The following is a 23,086-nucleotide window of genomic DNA, read 5'->3' as shown; positions in this document are numbered from 1 at the left end:
TGCTCCGACCACGTTTTGCTGAAGATGAGTATGTCATCTAGGAACACGACTACGAACTCCCTCAGATATGGTTGAAGAATCGTATTCATCATGGATTGAAATGTTGCCGGTGCATTGGTGAGACCAAATCCCATGACCCTAAATTGGTAATGCCCAAAGGGAGTGTTAATCGCGGTTTTGGGCACGTCCTCAGCTTGAATGCGAATCTGATTATACCCTGATCGGAGGTCTAGTTTCGTGAAGTACCTAGCGCCCTGTACGGTATCGAATAAATCATCCACATTGGGCAAGCACGCCTTGTTCTTAACAGTTATCTTGTTTAGCTCCCTCCAATCGCAGACCATGCGTAACGAACCATCAGCTTTCTTGACAAAAAACACCGGTGCACCAAAGGGGGACTTACTTGGTTCTACGAAACCCTTTTTCAAGAGTTCTGTGAGCTGTTTCTTCAATTCCTCCATTTCTGGCCTGGGCAGGCGATAGGCAGGTCGCGATGGGGGTGATGAGCCTTCCTCCAGGCGGATTTCGTGGTCTACAGACCTCTCTGGTGGGAGTCTAGCTGGCAGATCATCCGGGAAAAGATCGTCATAGTCACGGAACATGGCCTTGAGATCTGGGTGCTCGTTCTGAGTGGATTTGTCGGGAGGTTCCTTGCCAATGCCGTCTTCTACGCTGACCCACGCCAGAACACCTTCGTCTCCACTCCTAAGGGCATGCCTAGCCTGACGACCAGATATGAACATCGCCTCCACAGGAGCGGTCGGTTCGCTTTGACTGGGCGACGCACAAGGCAAACCATTCGAGTTCAACCTGACTTCATTCGTCCGGAAGTTTATGTCTGGATTGTTATGCGTTAACCAAGGTTTCCCCAATATAGCGTCATAGCGATGAAGGGGGAACACCGTGAAGGTTTGGTTATCGCTGAAGTCGCCTACGATAACCTTCAATTCATGGGTCGTCTCCATGGGAAACGAGCTTGATGCTCCATCAGCCAGCGTGACATTCAGGTTTTCCGAGCCAATTTTGGTTGGCAGGTTAACTCTCTTGGCAAACTGTTCGGCAATGAAATCATGGGTCGAGCCCGAATCTATTAACATAAGCGCGCGACGACCGTTGATTTTGCCTTCTACACGCAGGAGCTCATGTTCCGTTTCCACATTGACGCTGGTAACCTGGGCCTCAATAGTTGGTGTAACATCTCGCTTGAAATTGGCTTCGGAGCATTCAGCATCATCGTCAACATCCTCCACAGCGAGGCTACTGAATCGGTTACGGGTAGAGACGGAGCACACACTACACGCAGGTGATGCCTTTTCTTGCTGCGTCAGTAATCGCATCGGCCTTACTGACGTCCACCGTTTGGGTGATCTCGATGCTGCGGGCAATTCTGGGCCATATGGCCTGGTCGACGACATGCGAAGCAGCCCCCCTGGGCTCGTAATGTCTCACGTTCCTCGGGGCTTAGTTTTGTTAGCTTTTTGCTACCTGATGGTGGTGCGAATCCCGGCGCGGTCGCCAGTGGTGGTCTGCGCTGAAATCGGCTGTCTGAGGCGACTGCTAGCGCTGACTGAACGGCGGCTGACAGTGTAGTGGGGTGTTCCTTCACTACCAAGGTCCGCATGTTACCGTGCAGGCCGTTGACAAATAGCAAGGCTCTGGAGAGTTCGTCAAGTTCCGGCACCTGTAAACTTAGCCGAGAAAACTCCGTTACGTACGATTCAATTGACCCACGCTGTTGGATAGAGAACATATCCAACCGCACTCTTTCCCCATCATAGTGCGGGCCATACACTCGCGCTAGGGCGCTTTTCAAAGAATGCCAATCCGAAAATTGCTCACCTGCTTCCAGGGAAGAAATTAGCCAAAGACGCGCATTCCCAGCGAGGTAGCTAGCCGCAAAGTTAACTTGGCTCTCCGGGTCACCTTGAGGTGAGCACTTCAAGGCTAACTCGACCGTAAATACCCATTCTTTGAACTCTGAAGGGTTGCCATGGAAAACATTTGGTTCTCTGGTAACGCGTTTGACGCTCGGGCTTGTCTGGGAGAGAGAACGCGATCGACACGGGGCTAGATCCGGAGGACTTGAGCTTGATGTAGCAGGTAATTGATGTCGTCCAACTGTAGCAGCCACGTTGTCCCGAGCGCGGCGGATCTCACGGAAAGCGGCGTATAGCAGAGCAGTAGCGGCCAGGAGCACAAGGCACGTCAAAGGGCAAACGATGATCTCAACCATCCTCTGCTACCAGTGTAACAGTATAGACTTGATTGATTGGAGAATTCGTCGAATGATGTTCAAACCAGAGGTTATAAAGCAAAAGAAAGGTGAGAACCGCAGGAATGAGAATAGTAGGAACACAAGGTGTTACCATAAGACAAGCAAGAAGTGTCAAGGTAAAACTATTACACTTGCAGCATTGCATGACGGTCACCAGGGCATAACAAAGTGCCTGGCCTGTGCGGAGTCCTCCATCTGGTGGCCAGGTATCACGCGTGCCATTTAAGAATGCGTCTAGAACTACCTGACCTGCGCCAAGCATCTTTTTTCGCCGCCACAGGCTCTGTCACCAACTGTGCTTCCCTCTTTGCCGTGGGAGAGAATAGGAGTCGACCTCTGCCATCATGACGGTCAGGAGTACCTCATTGCTGTCGACTACTTCTCCAGGTACATTCACGCTATCCCGCTACGAAAGACTATATCTAAAGCCGTCATCAAGGAGCATCACGAGCTGTTCGCCATCCATGGCACCCCTCATGTCTTGTTTCGGACAACGGTCCACAGTTCGCAAGTGCTGAATTGGTCACATTCGCAGCCCAAATTCAGCTCACCCATCGCACCAGTAGCCCGCACTACCCACAGAGCAATGGTGAAGCTGAGCGAGCTGTTTGAACCTTCAAGCGTCTCTTGAAGACCAACGCCCCTCGCAAGTGGTTACTCGCCAGCCGAGCTCCTGTTTGGTCATCTACTCCACCACCTCCCATGTTCAGCGGAATCCCTCGCTCCAAGTTGGCCTGATATTGCCAAGCTAAGAAAATTCGAGGTGAGGCAAAGGAGAAACAGCGTGAGACCTACGAATCATCACACGGAACGCAATCCCTGCCACCGTTGACCCAAGGAGACCCAGTCCAGGTACAAGATCTCGCTGCTGAAGCTCTAATTGCTGACCGCATCTCGGACAGATCCTATATTGCCACCACCGACAACTTGTCCGAGTACCACCACAATCGTCGTCACGGCAAGCTACTACCTGATGTGCATCCAACTACAACAGCGTAGTTGACTGCCACTGCACCTTCAGAACCTCGATCCGTTGATGTACAGTTCTAACCTACCTTGCGCAAATCAACATGTCTATCCCGGCCGCTGAACACACTCAACGTACTGTACAGTAGGAAATTTTCGGACGAAATTTTGTTCGTACGATTTCGTGCACGGCCTCTTTTGTACTAAAATTAATTCCGTACTAAAATTTGTTCCTGTGAAGTTATGTACAATATACATGTGTACCGCATGCAAACACGTGCATTTAGCATGCAGCACTGTACGAAAATAAAATCCGTCCGAAAGGTCGAAATTCGGCTTTGTCCGAAAATATTTCCGTCCGAAAAATTCCTGCTATACAGTATATACACATTACTCATGCTATGACCACTGCAGTTACTGACACTGATGATTGTCAACTGCATGTAGTAATGTTCTGTCTCTGCCCTATCTCGTCTAAATGTATATGACTATGTATTCTTCAAGTTGTTGCCTCTCTCTTCAAACATAAAAAGGGAGATGTTGTGTTTCCATTACAATTACCTACATGTATACATGGATAACACTTTCTACACACTGCACTCTTAGGCCGCGGTCACACAAAACAAACCATTTCCAGCTTGCGCTGAAAGTGGCTTGTGCTGAATAAGCGGTTGGTCACATCGACAGAGATCCGCTGGATTTTTTTGTGAGCTGTAGAGGTTTTTTCTTCGCGGTCATTTTCGCATTTGATTTTCTGTTGAACTTGTACGTGTAAATCAGCAGAGTTTTGGTACTGTACTGGGAGAGGAGCTTCATTGCCACATTGTAATCAGGGTGCTTGTTTGACAGATTCAGGGAGGTTTGAGCTTGTAGTGCAGCCATGGATCCTGAAACTAGACTCCGTGCCGTTTTCTGCACCTTGCTCTGCACCGATATCATGATGCGCAAGCTCTTATCAAACAATACTCTCCCTTGTCTGACTTTGCTGAACCACATCGTGACTAGTAAAAAGCGCACAAGGAAAGACAAGGACAATAACAGACAGCAGGCAAAGAGAGAAGTTGGACGAACAACAAATCAAACACCGGATGCCTTAGTAACGATGCATCGATGGTAAAATGCGCTTTGGATTTGCAACAGTTTGTTTTACCCGCCACTGCCCCAGAATGCCTGAAAGTGGCTTAATCCATTCAGCGCTCCATTTAGCGCTTTGAAAACGGATGACTGCTGAGAACGGATGAAACCGAAAATCCAGTAGTTCTGTAGCAACGTTGACATCAAAAAGCGCTTTTCTTCCGTTGAATGGCTGAATCGCGCTTGGTGTGACTGCGGTCTTATGAGTTGATTGTTGTACCTGATCCGTTCCGTGATCGGTTATCCCTATGCATTCCCGTACTGTGTACATATACGGATCCTGGTTGTTCATCTTTATCTTTACTTGTTCCATGTTAATATACTTTAGTTGCTGTTCGGGACTTATGGAGTGAAGTTGATAATTTATGGAGTACAGGATCTAAATTGATGTTCATGCAGGAACATTACAGATAGCACTACTAAAGACCAACTGACTCTCACGCTAGGTCTCTTCACGCTTCATTTTCCGTAACTTGGACTTCAACACTTGACTCGGCAGGTTTCTGGCCTCTCCACAGTCTGTCCTCATGAGAGGGTCGCTCTAGAGCTTGTGCAGCACTAAAACTGAATAGAGTGCTTTCTCAGACGTGCTTGCTGAAGCCTACCCTATTTCCAAAGATACTAAAATTCGCATTCCCTCATTCAAGCTCACCTCGATGGACGGCATGCATCGATTTTTCTGCTTTCTAGTTCGGAAAGAAACGAATGAAACGGGAGCCTCAGTTCCACCTCTCGTCGACTGGTACATACAGGAGCGTAGCAGTGCTTCAGCATGACGATACAAGCCCAATCAAAACAACTCTAGCCAAAAAGCAAGCTCAGTCAAGCAAAATCGAACGTCTCAAACTCAAAAGGTCAGGAAGTTAGAGTGAGAAGGTCCACATGCCCCGTCTCGAACCCAGACAATCTTTGTGCAATTGATCTATTGCGGGTTCCCTGCTTCTTTCAAACAAAGAACTCGGCAAAACCAATGATGTCCTGTCACCAACCTATTAATCTGCACTCTTTTGTACCAAAAAAAGTTGATTGCTCAATCGAGGAACACACGCTTCTTCCTGAATTTATTATTATTATTATTATTGCAAATAACGCTGAGTAATTACACGAATGCATAAAAACCAGCATTTGCTTCCGGGAAGGATTCACAAACATAAGACAAAAACACAATCAATGTAACTGCACATACGAAAAGCAGCTTCTATTGTCAAGTTCGAGTGGCAATGTCAGAAAGACGGTAGACTGTTCGTGCACGATGTTCACCCTGCAGGGGATAAGTCAAGGACGCGGCTCGGCAGAGGAAGATGTGTCAAATTCCTGAATTTGACACTTTGTATTTGTATTTGTATTTATGGATTCTACACAGGCCTTAGCCTAAATCGAGGGAGTCTCCGTCAACAGCTTATGAAGAAGCTGAGGAGATAATAAATATAGGAAATAGAATGATACGGGGTGGTAGATATATAACACAGTGCTCTATGACGTCGATACCCTACGTGGATTGAAACCAGAGGGCTCATAACGGGTGATAGCAAAGTGTGTGCGGACAAGAGCGGTAAAACATTGTGGGCTGGATACAGTACAAATGGCAGCCGGGAGGGAGTTCCCTGTGGCAGTGGTGACAAAGAGAAAGGTGGCACGGGTGTGTGTGCTGGCTCTAGCAGGTGGGAGTACATGTTGGGGGGGGGGGGCGCCTGGCGCTGTTTGACACTGAGTAGCCTAGGTCCTCGAAGGTCGTCATCTGGCTATTGATAAGGTGGTGGAGCTCAAGAAGGCACTGAATGTGTCTTTGCCATGCGAGGCTGGGTGACTGGAGGTGCGCGAAAAGTGAGGCTTTCGGCTCCATTTGAGGAGGGTACACGCCATACTGCCACAGGATCACACGTGCCACTCTTGCCTGTAGCCGTTCAAGGGTAGTAGCCTGAGCACTAGAGAGTTGAAATTGCCAGAGGGATGAGGCGTATTCAACCCCAGGTCGGACATATCCAGTGTACAAGCATCTGGCTACGGCTGGGGTGATACGCTTGGTCATGTGGATCAGCAGGACCGCTCGCTGGCAAAACTTTGTCGTGATGGTGGAGATGTGGTTGGTGAATTCGAGGTTAGAGTCCAAGATGACTCCAAGATGTTGATGATTTGTTACATCAGACACGTCATCAGACACGTCATCTCCATGCATTCTCAGGTGCGGAGTCGGATGAGTAGGGTGGGCACGTTCTTCACGACTTCTAGGAGAGAACTGCATGGTGCAAGACTTCGAAGGGTTGAAGCACCCTCCGACTGAATCAACCCGCTGCAGAACGCCATCAGTGGCGGCCTGGACGGGGTGGACCATTTGTTGTTGGTTAGGTTCTCCGGCTGCTCTCCCAAGAGTTGTGTCATCGGCAAATGAAAGCACATCAGTAGTGACATCAGACGATATGGTGAGAGGCAGGGCATTAATGTAGAGAATGAAAAGAATGGGGCCAAGGTGAGATCCCTGGAGAACGCCTGCAGAAACTGGGTGGGTAGGCGACTTGGCAGAGAGAACTTTGACACAGAAGGAACGGTCTCTGAGGTAGTTGGTGAACCACGAAATGGCTTCAGGGGATATGATAGTAGCGAGCTGAGGGAGAAGAACTGTGTGAGGTACCTTGTCAAACGCTTTCGCGAAATCCAAGAATAGAGCTTGGTAGTCAGTGCGCTTGTCGAGTGCTTTAGCCACTCTTGAAGACAGGATTCTTTTCGAGGCGATTCAAACTTCAGCCAACTACGTCATTATCATGTGCTGAGTTGGTCAAAGAGCACACAAAAAGGGATTTCCCCCTAAAATGGCGAAGAGATCGATAAAAAATTTGAATTTGCCGAGACAAGAATACGGCGCGCGATATCTCTGGATTCGTACATCGTCGCTCTTCGGCGATTGTTGCATTGGAAAGCTTAGAGTTTCCGCTACTGAATAGATCCTTCGATTGTTGAATTCATGATGGAGTTACGAAGGTTTTACGGATCGATCATGAATCGATCATATGTGATCGATTCGCGTACACACCGTACATAAAGGGTTAATCCGAACACTTCTGCTCAGTCCCGATTTTGCGTTGCAAACAGCCAAGGCAATCGCTCTTGAGTGAGTCGCAACAGTACCTGCAAGCGGGTGCAAAGGTTCCTGATCGACGTTGCAAACAGCCAACCATGGTAAAGCAATTGGCGTTGCAAACGGGAAAAGCAATTGCTCATGCTTGAGCGGCCATAGTATCAGCGACTGGGTGCAATGACTACTGCTTGGCATCGCAAACAGGCGACCAATAGTGTTTAATTCTAATCTCTGTTGGAACCCAGCTGAAAAGTCTGTCATACACGAGTTGTACTCGATTTTCATCTTATCAGAGGATGTTGTATACGTCCACATTTGTATATGTGCTTATGGGAGGAAAATCTGTGCGACGAAGAAGAACCAAACTTAGCAGGTTCACGCCTTGCCCATGTATATACTGAGTGAGTTCCACTGTATGTCTATCCAGACAGTCCAGATGATTGCAATTATAAATGTTGATACAGTCAATGTTTGCATTCCCGGCACTGTCCTCCTGTTCAGTGCTGTACTTCTAACCAGGCATTCACCATTGGCCTGAAGCTATTCCACTGATCCAGTCCGACACACTGTAGTTTTGACACACTGCATCAGTCATATCGGCGTGTTCAGCACTATCACTGGTAACCTTGGTAGTCAGTTTGAATTTCACTTCCTGTCCACTTAACTCCACCTCCCCCCCCCCCCCCTCCCAGCTCCGCTTGTGAGGCGCATGTGCCATCCATTTTGGGGCTTTTTGACTTTTGCTGAGAGAGAAAGAGAGAAGCAAAGATTGAACCTTAAAAGTATTTTACTATTTGTGGCAATGTCGCAGTGATGAGTGTGAGTTTGTGTAGAAGCATGTAGCCCTTTAGATTCAAGAGTGAACCCAGGGCGCAGAGGTGAACGTGTTCACCACATTTTGGTACCAAAACCCGATCCTACGAACAAATATGGCGGATCCATCGGCTGGGCTACAAACCATGAAACCGCGCACGACGAGCCGTTTCAAAACCCTGGCAGAACTGGAAGTTGACTTAGACAAGGCCATCAGCAATGCAATTTCGGAGACCACGATTACCTCAGCGAGGCAGGTAATTATGGAATTTGACCAACATTTAAAGGGATCTGATGAGGCACTAGACAAGTACACGGAAACCCTGCTTTCGTTCAATCCTAAGAAGCAGGACGACAAAGATATGAAACAAAGGAAGTTGTCAGAACTTGATGACATGGAAGAGGATATCTGAAATGGGAAAATAATCAGTTACACTCAAGAGCCTAAATCTACAATTTGATGAAGTGCATGGGAAACAAAGAAAATACTCAAATGACACACTTGGAACCCACACACGGAATTTGGAGAACATGCTCACGGAACTGGTAGATCTAAATAAAGCAAAAATGTCTCAGGGCTCCAGCCAGACTCCTAGCAACTCCACTGGGGTTAGGTTACCGAAACTCGAGTTGCCAAAATTCAATGGCATTATTCTACAGTGGAATGAATTCTGCGACGTTTTTCAACATTCGGTGGATAAATCAAAAATCTCCAAGGCAGAAAAGATGAGCTACTTGAAAGGTTGTCTTACAGGCAGCGCAAGGGATGTTTTAGAGGGCATGCTGCTAGATGATGCAAATTACGATGGCGCGGTTCACATGTTGAAGGAGCGGTTTGGGAAGCAGGAACGCGTCGTCAATGCTCATTACAAATCGCTAATGGAAATTCCACCGGCAGAAAACAACACCACCGCACTAAGAAAACTCCACAAAAAGATCGAAAGTCATTTGCGATCACTGGAGGCTGTCGGCGAAGATATGCAACAAAATATTTTCTTGTCCATTGTCATGGCAAAGCTGCCAGAAAGCGTAATTTTCAACTTGGTAATCACCCGCGGAAACAGTACCTGGATTGTCCATGCACTATGCAAAGCTCTGTTACGATATGTCGAAGCAAAGGAAACATGCACTGCACACGCCGACAGTAGGCTAGTTACAGACAACCCACACAGTATTGGCGGTTCAAGTGCTGAGCTGCACACGTTCATCAGCAGAAGCTCTACTATCACACACAGAACAGCGGTCACAACCCCGATGCTTTAACTGCAAAGATACCCACTTTACAGATGAATGTACGAAGTGTGTGATGCTAGAGTAGAGGAAGGCAAAGACAGAAAACCGGTGCTTCGTCTGTCTTCGGTCGGGACACACCTCACGAAACTGCAACAATCCTCGACCTTGCTATCACTGTCGACGCGACACTCACCACAGATCCTTGTGCCCGGAGAAATTTGGAGGCAAAAGCACGAACACATTGAATGGAGATGCAAAACCATTAATTTTCAATCAAGATCTGCAAACACACGGTCCGAACCAGCAACACTTGCTGATTGCAAATTTGACAGCCTGAGCCAATGGAAATTCACACAGTGAGTGACACAGACCAATCGGCGGTGCTTATGCAGATGGCTTTAGCTGACCTCACAGATAACGACAGCAAGCGGTCTTGCCGAGTGCGAGTGTTTTTTCGACACCGGCTCTACACGATCCATTATCAGCGAGGCGACGCAGAACACCTTGAATGCCGACATCAATGGTGAAGATGCCCTGTCGATCCCTACGTTTGGTTCACAGAAGAGGGAGACCAAGGTCTTGAAACGGGTCCAAATCCAAGTGAAGACCATCGATGGCGGTAACGTCCCCATTACAGCAAACATCACCCCGAACATCAGTTCTACAATGAGGCGCCTGCCAATCGGTGTGAGGAAACACCCCAGCCTGCAGCGAATGGTCTTAGCAGAATCCATTGCTGATCGACCAGAAGTCGTGACAATAGACATGCTCATTGGTAGTGACTACTACTATGATATCATTGGAAACGACCATGTCAGATTCTCGGATGGCCTAGTTCTTCTGGACACCAAGCTGGGATTCGTTCTGACAGGTCGGGCTACCACGTCTGCAGATCTACCCCAAGTCCACGCCATGATGCTGACTGCAGCGGACGTATACAAGCATGACGACTTCGACTTGAAGAAGTTCTGGTCCCTTGAAGAAATCGGTATTACCAGCATCACCAGCAGTCTGCAGCCTGATGACGCAGTGTTGAAGTCGTTCAATGAGACGTTGAAGTTTGTCAACGGGCGGTATAGCTTTGAATGGCCGTGGAAAGATAGTGCGACTGACACATCTCTACCAGAGAATTATGAGCTGGTAACTGGCCGGCTCCGCTCGCTTGTGTTGCGTCTGTCCAAGACCCCAGAAATCCTCGACAAATACAATGCCACCATACAACGACAACTCAACAGTGGCATCACCGAGACAGTCAATATGACCGAGAACGATGACGCCTTGAAACACAATATTCCACACCACTGCATAGTGAAGCTTGACAACACGACAACGAAGATTCGAGTTGTTTATGATGCGTCAGCCAAAACGAAACCAAAAAAACACAGCCTGAATGATTGCCTCGTAAGCGGGCCAAGCTTGCTACCAGATCTGTGTGAAATTCTGGTCAGATTTCATCTGAAACCGATCGGCAAACCTGTGATGTAGAGAAGGCATTTTGCAAGTCGGGCTGACGATGCCTGATCGAGCCATCACCCGATTTCTTTGGCTCAGAAATGTCCATCAACCAATCTCCGAAGACAACATAGTAGTGTACCGATTCTGCCGCTTGCCATTAATTTGGTGTAGTGTCGAGTCCGTTCCTTCTCGCAGCCACGCTTAGTCATTGCCTCGACATTCTTCAGCCTTTCAATCTTTCCTGATTTATTTCCATATTTGGCGTGACTCCTTTTTATAATAGATTAGGAACAATGCCACTTTTCTCCCTCCTTTCCCGTTTTCATCCCTTCTTTGTGTTCATATGTGCCAGATAACTGCTATGCATAAAACTTCTGGTGTACTTGCCAAGTTGGGTGTGTCTTAATACCACTTGTCTGAGAACACATACATGTATTACTTGAAGTGAGAGGCAGCTGAAGCCTCTACAAATGCAGTTGAAGTCCAGGACGATGCCCTGATGCTGCCAATCTGCTTTCTGAACCTTGTTCCTACCCACTTATAAAGGAGGGATGAGCCCAAAAGTGAGATTATTGTCAAATCCACGCAGAGTTTGGACATTTCAGAGGGTTTCAGGTGTTGGGCGGTTCACAAGCCAATTGAATCACCTTTTAAAGATTCTGTTTGAAATTCTCTGCCCTCCCTCGAGGAGGAGACCCAAGTTTTCAGAAGTGAACAAGTGCGAGAAGTGTATACATGTGTGTGCATGCAGTGGCGTAGGGAGATGTTTTAGTTTGGGGGGGGGGGGGCTTCCAGCCACTGACCTGCTCATATACTGGTGTGGTCGTACCGGTAGTCCTTCTACAGAAAGTTGTAATTGTTCAAGTATTTCACTCTTCATCACTGGACATGTGAAAACCTAGTACTAGTGCTCGAATCTGGACAAGAACAATGAAAGTCCTGTGCATGTATGTTGAATACAAGAGATTGCATGCAGCGACCACTGGATAAGTAGCTCTGACTGACAGCCTGGTCAATGTCCAAGGAGAAATTTATCTGAAGGCGAAATGTTTCCGTAATGGTGAACTAGAGGCAACCATAGAGCAATACTTACTGGTGAGGACAGTGGGATAAGTCTGCGTTTAAGAACTCCCGATTTTCAGCTATTACAAACAAGAACCCCGGACTCATCACATGCCAGTGATAAAAACCCAGCGACTAGGAGTAGCATGTTCCGTTCATAACGAATTTTCCACGATAGTGTAGATGACTAATGTGACCATGGTGAAAATTAATCGTCTAGAGGTCATCGAATTATAGGTGCAAGCCTCGGGCTCAGTTTCTCCATGAACATGTTGAAATGTATGAGCACTGATCAGTCGTACCTTGCTCTCCGACAAGTAACAGTAAGTCTTGAAGTAAGTCTCAAAAACTTCTTCTGGAGAGTGGTTTTATCCAGAAAGCTGCGATATAGCAATGAAGCAAAGTACTGCCACCTTTCCGATTTCGAAGAAAACCGCCCACGGAAAACAACGCTTTTAAATTAGCAGCTACGGTTCAAAGACGACCAAGCGATGATGATCTAGCGATCATGCTTCACACCGGTGGCACACGCTTCTACTTGAAGTATTCTAGATGTCATCCAGTGTAGACTTTCTGAGCCTAGCGCCTGTCAAGTACACTGTACAGTGCTGGGCAAAGAGAAATCCAACATCATGAATAGAATAGCATTGCTGGGCACTACACTGCACTACACTACACTGCACTACACATACTGGTCTGTGCACTACACTGCCCTAACACTACACATACTGGTCTGTGCACTACACTGCCCTAACACTACACATATTACTGGTCTGTGCACTACACTGCCCTAACACTACACATACTGGTCTGTGCACTACACTGCCCTAACACTACACAATACACTCATTGCCGAAGTTGTGTTGCCATGGTGCAAAAATGGCGTTGGATGGCTCGCGCTGTCATCGCAGCCCACGGCACGTCTTCCTGCTGTGCTTTCTTGACAAATTATTTTGTTTCGCTTTGTCCTTGTTGCTGGAGGGTTTGATTCTTTGAGATACTGTAGAGCGATTTGGAGTTGGTCAGCCGAGAGTAATCGTGAGAAATGGAGAAAGAACGTGAGAGAACCTGGACTGCAGATCAAGTCGCTCTGTTCCAGCGGAGGCGAGCAGATGGTTACGATCTCAGTGCCCAGGCACGTCGCTCCTGATTATTTCAAGGCAGTCCGTGCGCCAAGTTCAAAAAAGTCGTCTAAAAGTTGCACTTTTATTTGCAACCGCGGGAAATTTGAAGACGAATTTAGTGACATACCGAATTATTCTCAATTTTCGACTATTGGTTACCTCGAGAATACAGGCTTATCCTCCTATATCGATTGCTTTTGCGCCGTTATGGTGTTATAAGGGTGAGCGATGAGCACATTTTTCGAAAGTGCACCTCGATATTCGACATCTCAAGTCGTTCCCGTGCCAATTTGTTTCTCTTCTCAATTTCCCATTTCGTAAATACGTCGCAGGAGATTGTGGGCCGTCTTATTTTGCAAGGCTCTATCTCTGATAAAACTACGCGAATGGGCGGACAGATGGTGTTGCTATAGGCCAGGAAGAAACCACGAGTGTCCGCACTGTGACCAAGTCCAAATGGGCCGCCAAAGCCGGGGCTCGAAACTGCATCCTGACAGGCAATGCGGACCATGTGTAGCCTGCCAAGATGTTCCCCTTGATGGCAGATATGCCCACCCCGATACCACGCAATGCTGGGAATATGCACATCACCCTACAATACCACGAAATGCATGTATCTGCAAGAAATGCATGAAAAGGCTCATAAATCATTCAGCAGAGCCAATGCCTAGCGCCTGTCACTGACAACGTGCATGCCTGCACAGCATGTTGCAGCACCGGCACCAACACCCGCAACAATACCAGACTGCTCAGTAGATGGTTGTGATTTGCCACGGCATGTCACAGTTTCATTACAAGCAGTAGAGCTGGCCGAGAAGCTTAACGTGAAAGTAAACGCAAATGATCAGCCAGCGGGTCTCTGCAACCGGCATAACATGCAGCTACATGACAGCAACAGGCCCACATGCACCATGTGTGGCGCACAAATAAGGGGTGTTAAGCGTAAATGTCCGAACGTCGGAGCAGTTCAGCGTCAGCTGCACACTGAGCGTGGTCTTACGGTCACCGCGGATAGTGCTTTTTGCCTAGCCTGTTATAAAGGCCAACTGGATATGGTGGACAGTCAGACTACTGACTTCAAGCTGGAGAGCCTGGTGCAGAGTATAACAGACGAAATGCACCAATGCACCTCACCCGAGGAGTCTGCATTGCTGGCAACAGCAAGATTTGTCTGTCTTGCATTCCTCGAGAACCGTTCTCTTCTTCTGGCAACGGCTGCTGATTTCTTCACCATCCAGCGACTGCAACAACCGGTGGCTACTGTCCAGCCTTATTTCGAAGCTTGGCGCTCATCTCAGTCATGGGTCATATGGTACCAGTAAGAAACGAGGTACGCTCCTGTATCGTACAGGGTGTGACACAGTTCTGTGCTTATACAATTCCCTCGCCGTTGCACGATCCCAGACCCTGAAACACAGAGCACAAAATGAAACCCAGCACACACAGCACACAAGCCAACCCAGTGGCCCATCATCCTTCGTATCAGAGCTGTCGGCTGCAATGCACTCATAAATCAAAAGTCAAGCACAAGAATTCAAGCACAAAGAGCATAACGACCTAACTTCACTGTCGGAAATGAAGCTGGACGCAGTGGTGGATAGTGTGGACAGTGAGTTGTGGGGAAACATTTGGCTGATGATGTACGGCCAATCGGAGTCAGAAGGAAGTCAAGCATCCAACCACCGTGCAAAGATGATCCGGTGCTTGTTTGTTCTATCATGCATGATGCATGCAAGCACACCAGCATGCACTTACCCTTTCCAGCTTGTTCTTTCGGACATTAGTGGATGCACATAGCAATTCCAGCGAGCTCATGCGAGTACTAGCTCGAGTCGGCGCAACAGCAGGTGGCGACTCCTACAAGCGATATCAAAAGACCATCATGGATAAGAAATCAGAGCTCGGAATGAACAGTGAGATACCTCACGCAAAGTTCTCCATTGCAACAGTGGATAATATCGACAAAAACGAGCCAGGCAGGCAAATGTACTACGGAGACCAATCAAGAGGCTTTCATGGTACATGTACATCTATTCAGAGCATCACACCAAAGCCCATCAGTGGCAATATCGTCGCGTGCAACAACATAGACCGAGTGCCACATCAAGGATTCCACTGTGCATCACAGCCTGCCGACACAAGTGAACCACAGGGTATGCGAGGCAGGCTGAGGTCCCGTGCAAGAACAATGATTGAAGGCCAGAAGCCACAAGTCGACCACCAGAGCACGCAGAGACACTTACCTACACCCCAGTCACAGCTGGATGATGCCATTCAGCCTGATTGGCCCACTGGACCTAGTGCTGTTGATGACGAGCGCGCAAGACCATCTACAGAAAGCACAGAGAATCCAGAAAATACGGCAAAAACCTGTGACACAACTATCACATATGATCAAGATAAGGCTGCAAGTACAGAATGTTCAGCATGCAACACCCAGCCCGCGCCAGATGACGCGCGCGTGTCTGTGTGTGTGTGTGTGTGTGTGTGTGTGTGTGTGCTTCTATGGCTTCTGCTGTAGCATCTTTATCATCGCCTCCGGCGATGGGCGTCCAATGGTCCAATGGTGTGTGTGCGTGTGTGTGTGTGTGTGATACGTGTTTGTATGTGTGTGTGTGTGTGTGTGCACGCATGCGCGCGTGTGTGAGTGTGTATATGTGTGTGATGCTGAATTCGAAGACACATGCTCTCACAATGCATTCGCACATGCTGCGGACCCTGCGTCTCCAGCACTTGCTTTTCTTTCAGGACCTGCACTTCTGTGCAGTTGTGCTAAACTATATAAAAAGTTTCTTTGACTATGTACTCCATCTATAATTATGTAATGAACGTCCTACCATGGTACATACAAAAGAAACTGTTCCACAGACTACCTTCAGCCAGAACTTTAGCAAACTAGATCAGCAGCCAGGAATACTGCTGGATTTTGATTAAAATCTGGGCCCCAATCACACGACTTACATAGAAATTCCGTATAGATGTCGAAGACAAAACAGCAAGGGGACTAGTTTGCAATGTAGAGGTGCCCAAGGAAAATAAGCAGCCAAAACGTCCTTGTTCAAGCACAATTACTTTAGTGCAAAATTCCACACAATTCGACATACCTCCACGAAATTGTGGGCCGCTCCATTTTGCATAGCCTGATTGGGATGTGCTTTGGGAATCCAAACCCAAATATATCTACCTTTGGCTTAGAGCATAAGCCGAGAGTGTCCGCTATATGCTATCCACTCCAGCACGACAAGCAAGTTGATGGTACGATTACGACGAAAAAATATGTAGTGCAAACACAGGTCTTCATGGTCTACAGTTGGGCGCAACGAACCTCAGCTAAAGTGACATAGGTGACAAAGGGACATACCTCAGCAGCAAACCAAGTTATGAACAAGGATTCCTCCAGCACACGCCAGTTCAGATCCAAATAAGGTTGCAAATTCCCAACAAAACAATTGTGTCGTCGTCATCTTTTTGCACCTCGATTTTTCCCGCGGTTGCAAATAAAAAACAGGCTACTCAAGGGCTTGGCGCACGGACTGAAGGGGCTCGATGTGCAAGTGGCACTCGAAACCAGTGCTGCGCAGAGTGCCCATGTTCCTGCCAGTGTCGCTGCTTCAGCCGGGCTGGCGCTGGCGTCTCCAGTGCAAGCAGTATACCTAGTAGCTGAAACCACTCCTGAACCTGCTGTAAAACCCGCCGCTCAGGGCCAGTGCAAACAGCAGCTGATGCTGCTACCGAAAGGGCCCCATATTCACTTCTGTCCAGCTCTGTCCTGCGCGCTCCCACCTCTTGTGGGGATATCATGCGCTTACGCATGCAAGGGCTGCGCCAACTTTGCAAAGACAGTATTCCCTACCAAGGGCGTGTATCCAGACGTGATCTTTACCTTCTCATCTTGTGAACATCTCCACTTGAGTACTGCTGGCGAAGGGGTTCCAGACGAGGAGGCAGACAAGCCTGCATTACCAAAGCCAGTAATGGCAGCGTACAAGAAGCTACCAAGCTTTTCACACATAACATCTGGCTGGTCTCTATCTCGCCTAACTAAAATCCCTTTCTTCATTACTGAGGCTGTCAAGCACTATCTGTTAAATTCCCCGGAAAAAGATTATGACAAGGAGAGCTTGCAGTGCTACAAGCAACTTCGTGCGTACCAATTATTTGATGAGCACCACCTTCACCATTTGGAGGGAAATCTGTTTGCAGGTGGAACAAACTTTTGTTTCGTCCGTGCGAAATGCTGGCCATCACAAGATACATCAAAGCAAGCCTACACGTGTATCGTCTGCATCAGCAGGGACGATCCAGTGTGCTAAGGTGGATACTGCCAGTGCATTTCCGGATAAGGAGAGTGCTGTTCACATGTCGCGGCTTTGCTGTTTGCGCAGGATGATTTTTGCAGCCATGGCATGCAGAGTTTGTCTGGACCTTCCGTAACAGACATGTTGTATGCATGCACGCTTGTGCTTCTGACTGTTTTTCTAGATCGTGGCTTCTCTTCTGATCTTTCCTCGTCATGTCTGTTGACGTTTGTGAATTATATCATCTTGTCCAACATAAACACAGTACACTGTGAACGAAAGCAACATTTCATTCCACCTCACCTCTCAACCCCTCACAAACAACCGAAAACTCGTCATCGATTGCACTGATTTTTTAACGACTTTCTGGATCAATAATCATCATTTTTATGTCTTCAAACCAGAAATTGGCAGAGATCAAAATGGTCTGTCACCATAGTAAAACATTGACTTACAAGACATTTCTGAATAATGAACTTCGGACTGATGTTAGATTATTACTGGAACAAATCATTTCTGAATGCACAGATTGAGCTAAGTGGAATACTTGGTTGGTTGATAGAACTTGTATTTCCGGTGGAATATATGTAACAATCTTTTTCACATTCACGCAGTATTTATTGGAACAAATTCATATTCTGTGATGATGATGGTCAGCCAGTGTCGGTGAAACGTCTAATGGCCATCGCTGAGGACCAGTGGCATACAAATGTCTAAGGGTAGATAGGCCGCGCCAAGTTTGCATCCTCTTGGCTTTGGGTTTGAGGTATTTGAACAGGGCAGAGAACACTGCGTAGTTAGGCAGCCCGGTGAAGTGCCTGAACTTGTCAGGATTGTTTCTGATGCTGGCTAAATCGATCGAAAGACACTTCAGGCTCTCGTACTCATTTTTAATTTCACTGAAGTCTTTTTTCTAGGCCAGCCATGTGATCATCAACTTCACTCGGGTCACTTACACTGATATATCTGTGATCACATGGCAAACCCTGCACAGGACCAGGGGTCGGTGCTGGGGCAATAGCCGAACAGACACCAGACACCACAGAAACGACCCCGGCATCATCAATATCTTGTGGCTCCTCAGACTCTTGACGTTTTCTCTTCAGAACTCGTCTCGCTGGTTTAGGAGTTGCCGTCCACTGGAACTGGGTTGGCACAGCGGTGGGGTTGAGCCATTTTCTTTCTGGCTCCTCACCAGACAGGAGCTTGCCGACGTAATCATCTTGTTTGAAATGAGAGCTGCATACTCTGGTGTTTGATGTGATCTTGAAATTTGATCCCACGTCCCTCCTAATTTCAAATTGCCATAACTTGCACCTTTCTGCATCACTGGGAAAACGATGAAATGCAAGTGACATAATCTAAAGACCGATTACTGCAGAGCGGAACAGCACAGTAGTAGCCCTTGCCTGAAGTTCTTTTCGGCTTCTTGGCAGGTTGGCTGTCAGTGCCAGATTCCACTGCGGCTGACCCCACGGACACTGAAGGCGAAGAAACAACACCAACACTAGCTGCAGCGACAGTTTGTTCGACTGGAACCGGTTCAGGAATGGTTTTAGCTACTGCTTGCGCTGGAGACGCCAGCGCCAGCCCGGCTAAAGCAGCGACACTGGCAGGAACATCGGTACTCTGCACAGTGCTGGTTTCGAGTGCCACTTGCACATCAAGCCACTCGAAAATTAATAATCAGGAGCGACGTGCCTGCGCACTGAGATCGTAACCCTCTGCTCGCCTCTGCTGGAACAGAGCGACTTTATCCGCAGTTCAGGTTCTCTCACGTTCTTTCTTCATTTCTCACGACTACTCTCGGCTGACCAACTCCAAATCGCTCTACAGTATCTCAAAGAATCAAACCCTCCAGCAACAAGGACAAAGCGAAACAAATAATTTTGTCAAGAAAGCACAGGAGGAAGACGTGTCGTGGGCTGCGATGACAGCGCGAGCGCTCAGGCGTAGCCATCCAACGCCATTTTTGCACCATGGCAACGCATCTTCGGCAATGAGTGTATACTGGTCTGTGCACTACACTGCCCTAACACTACACATACTGGTCTGTGCACTACACTGCCCTAACACTACACATACTGGTCTGTGCACTACACTGCCCTAACACTACACATACTGGTCTGTGCACTACACTGCCCTAACACTACACATACTGGTCTGTACACTACACTGCCCTAGCACTACACATACTGGTCTGTGCACTACACTGCCCTAACACTACACATACTGGTCTGTGCACTACACTGCCCTAACACTACACATACTGGTCTGTGCACTACACTGCCCTAACACTACACATATTACTGGTCTGTGCACTACACTGCCCTAACACTACACATACTGGTCTGTGCACTACACTGCCCTAACACTACACATACTGGTCTGTGCACTACACTGCCCTAACACTACACATACTGGTCTGTACACTACACTGCCCTAACACTACACATACTGGTCTGTGCACTACACTGCCCTAACACTACACATACTGGTCTGTACACTACACTGCCCTAACACTACACATACTGGTCTGTGCACTACACTGCCCTAACACTACACATACTGGTCTGTGCACTACACTGCCCTAACACTACACATACTGGTCTGTACACTACACTGCCCTAACACTACACATACTGGTCTGTGCACTACACTGCCCTTATGCCTGGTTCACACTAGGCCGATTTTCCGGCCGACATGGACTCGTACGAAAAATCCTCAAGATCGGGGCGAAAATTGCGTAGTGTGAACTGTGTTGTCGTACAGGGTTCCGACAAATCTGCGGCGATTTTCTTGTCGCACTAGTTTTCGGCCAAGTATCGACTGGTCGATATTTAGCCGAAAAGCCGGCCGATTTTTACTGCTTGCACGTGATGGAGCGGGATTCGGACCAATCACAGTAGGCTTTTCACCATGACAGCAAAGAGCGTCGATGTCGAGCTCATGACCTCTTGTACTTTTGTACTCTTGAGTCTTGATGAAATGTAATGTCCTACCAAAATTTCATAACCCCCATGAACTCTTGCTTTTATGGATAATCGATGCGACTCTATTGCGAGTGAGTCGTTCCCCGTGTGTGAACAGGCCGTCCGACTCAGTCGACACAGTCGGCAGACTCCATGTCGGAGTCGGTGTCGGAGCACCGGCCGGAAAATCGGCCTAGTGTGAACCAGGCTTAACACTACACATACTGGTATGTGCACTCGAACGCGGCGATACTCTATTTATGAGGTTGGATTTCTCTGCGGGTCAGCACTGTACATGACCACAGAACCCACTGCAGGGTCAGCTCTGACTACAATCGAGCTGATTGCATGACTCGTAGATCTACTGATGGATCTGCATGCTTCTCGCTTGCACGTGCGAACATGTATGCATGCACGATGCTGCAATTTCAGTTCGAGCCCGGTGGACTTCTAGAGACGATGTGTCCTCATGGCTGTTTTTCAACGCTTGGCCTATCGCTGATATCCCTGCGTGGAATGTTCTTCCAGTGGAGTCCAGGTGGGACTTCGGGTGCTCACACTCCATCACCTGGTTGATTATTTCGGAACTGCAATAATACAGGTTCAAATACTTATTGTTTCCTTTTTGTTCGTATCTCTTGTCATCTCTCTTTTCTATACGTCGCACACCAGATGTACTACTATCGCTGTCTTTCTCCTGCTATCTCTCTCTTCTTGCTGTTTTTTGTTTTTGTTGCCACTGCCGCTCATCATACCCATGCTTGGGTGGAGGGCGGTGTGACCCGTTAGGGTAGCTGTCAATACAGTACAGTACAGTGTGTGTATGTGTGTGTGTGTGTGTGTGTGTGTGTGTGTGTGTGTGTGTGTGTATGTGTGTGTGTATCATCGTGTGTGTGTGTGTGTGTGTGTGTGTGTGTGTGTGTGTGTGCTTGGCGTGCGGGTGGGTGTCAATCGTCGCCGCTCTCTGCTCGTGTCATGTCACTCAGCTTGAGATTCGAACTGGAAAATGGGAATACAGACTGGATTACCATTGTCACCGCGTATGCCCCGACTTTTCAGAGCAAACGCTCTGCAAAGGACGAGTTCTATGCGTCGCTCCAGAATGTCATGAACAACATCGCCCCAAGTGAAAATTTTATTTTGCTGGGCGATTTCAACGCCAGGGTCGGAAGTGGACACAGTCAGGACAGCTGGTGCAGGGTGCGTGGCCCACATGGCCTTGGCATTTTGAACTCTTCTGGTGAGCACCTCCTCAGTTTCTTGGCCATGCATGAGGGCTGGATATGTAACACTTGGTTCTGTAAGAAAGCAGAGTTGAAGGGTACGTGGATGCACCCTAGGAGTCGCCATGTGCACTGCATCGACTACATCATAGTTGCTCAGAGGGACCGTCACCGGTGTACGGATTCACAGATTATCCCATCGGCTGAGTGTGGCAGTGATCACAGTCTACTCGCAATGCGCTTCCGGCTGGGTCGTGTCAGGTGGCGGAAGCCGGCCGCACAGTCCAAGAGTGCTCGTTTTGCAACGTGCCGCTTACCGGATATTGTATCCACTGATGACAATGGTCAAGTCCGTTGTGTTGTTGACGAGTATCAAGACAGTATCGCTGCCAGGCTCAGGAGTGCCGCCGACCCCTGCTCCACTGTTGGTGAAAAATGGAACAACATCCGTAGTGCTATGACAGATGCCGCACAGTCTGCCTTGGGCCGCCAGGGTCGCCGACAGCCGGACTGGTTTGCTGATAGCAGGGATACTTTGAAGCCGCTACTGGTGGAACGTAATGCCTGCCATCGGTCTTGGATAACGAATGGTCGTCGGAACGATGACTACCAGAAGCTGCGCACGGCACGACGACAGGCTAGGCAGGCAGTGCGCACGGCTAAGAACCAGTGGTTTGCCACAGTTGCGGGCAGGGTTGAGATTGGCCGGTTTAATTCCGCACGCGTGTGGGCCGGAGTACGGTCCTTACAAGATGCCCGATCTGGCCTCAAGCCAATCCCAAATATGGCAATCCTAGATGAGAATGGCAACATCTGTACTTCTCCGGCGGAGCAGGGACAGCGATGGTCGCGCCACTTTACCAAGGTCTACAACATCCCCAGCACATTCGACTCCGGTGTTATCGATCAGGTGGAACAGCGGGACATCGTCGAGGAGCTTGGCGAACCACCGAACTTTGCTGAGCTTCAGCGTGTGGTGTCAGCCATGAGCAATGGGAAGGCGGCTGGCGGCTCTGACATCTTACCTGGGATGGTTAAGGCCGGTGGCCCCGCTCTTATGTGTGCCCTCTTGGACCTCGTGTGTACCGTGTGGGAGGCCGAAGCAGTCCCTCAAGAGTGGGTGTTTTAGCAATCTGGTCCCCATCCCGAAGAAGGGCAACCTTGCCAAATGCGATAATTGGCGGGGCATTGCTTTGTTTGAGGTAGTTGGCAAGGTCGTTGCTGCCATGATTCAGCGCCACTTGCAGTCTTTGGCCGAGACCATCCTTCCCGACTCCCAATGTGGTTTTAGGAAAGGTCGGTCATGCACGGATATGGTTTTCGCCGTTCGGCAGGTCGCAGAGAAGCTCTACGAACATCGGTGCAAGGGTTTTCTAGTCTTCGTAGACCTCCGTAAGGCGTATGACTCTGTCAGCCGCCAATGCCTAAGGCAGGTGTCCCTGAGCGCCTCATCAATAT

The 23,086-nt window shown here is 48.4% G+C and overlaps 1 protein-coding gene and 1 long non-coding RNA gene across 3 annotated transcripts in view; one reads left to right on the top strand and one right to left on the bottom strand.

Moving 5' to 3' along the window:
* LOC135811195 (RING finger protein nhl-1-like) overlaps positions 1-23,086 on the top strand; it is a 209,821-nt gene that overhangs the window by 136,289 nt on the left and 50,446 nt on the right. The gene's annotated exons all lie outside the window — the stretch shown is intronic.
* LOC135811196 (uncharacterized) lies at positions 14,920-16,672 on the bottom strand. Its single transcript, XR_010552556.1, has 3 exons — positions 16,240-16,672; positions 15,379-15,465; positions 14,920-14,992 (listed from the first exon to the last, which is right to left on the bottom strand). It is a non-coding gene; the product is annotated as an uncharacterized LOC135811196 (long non-coding RNA).

This window comes from Sycon ciliatum, chromosome 3 (genome assembly GCF_964019385.1).
Source record: "Sycon ciliatum chromosome 3, ocSycCili1.1, whole genome shotgun sequence".
Lineage (NCBI taxonomy): Eukaryota > Metazoa > Porifera > Calcarea > Leucosolenida > Sycettidae > Sycon > Sycon ciliatum.
The sequence above is the reverse complement of the archived record's forward strand: the minus strand, read 5'-3'. Positions and strand labels throughout refer to the sequence as shown.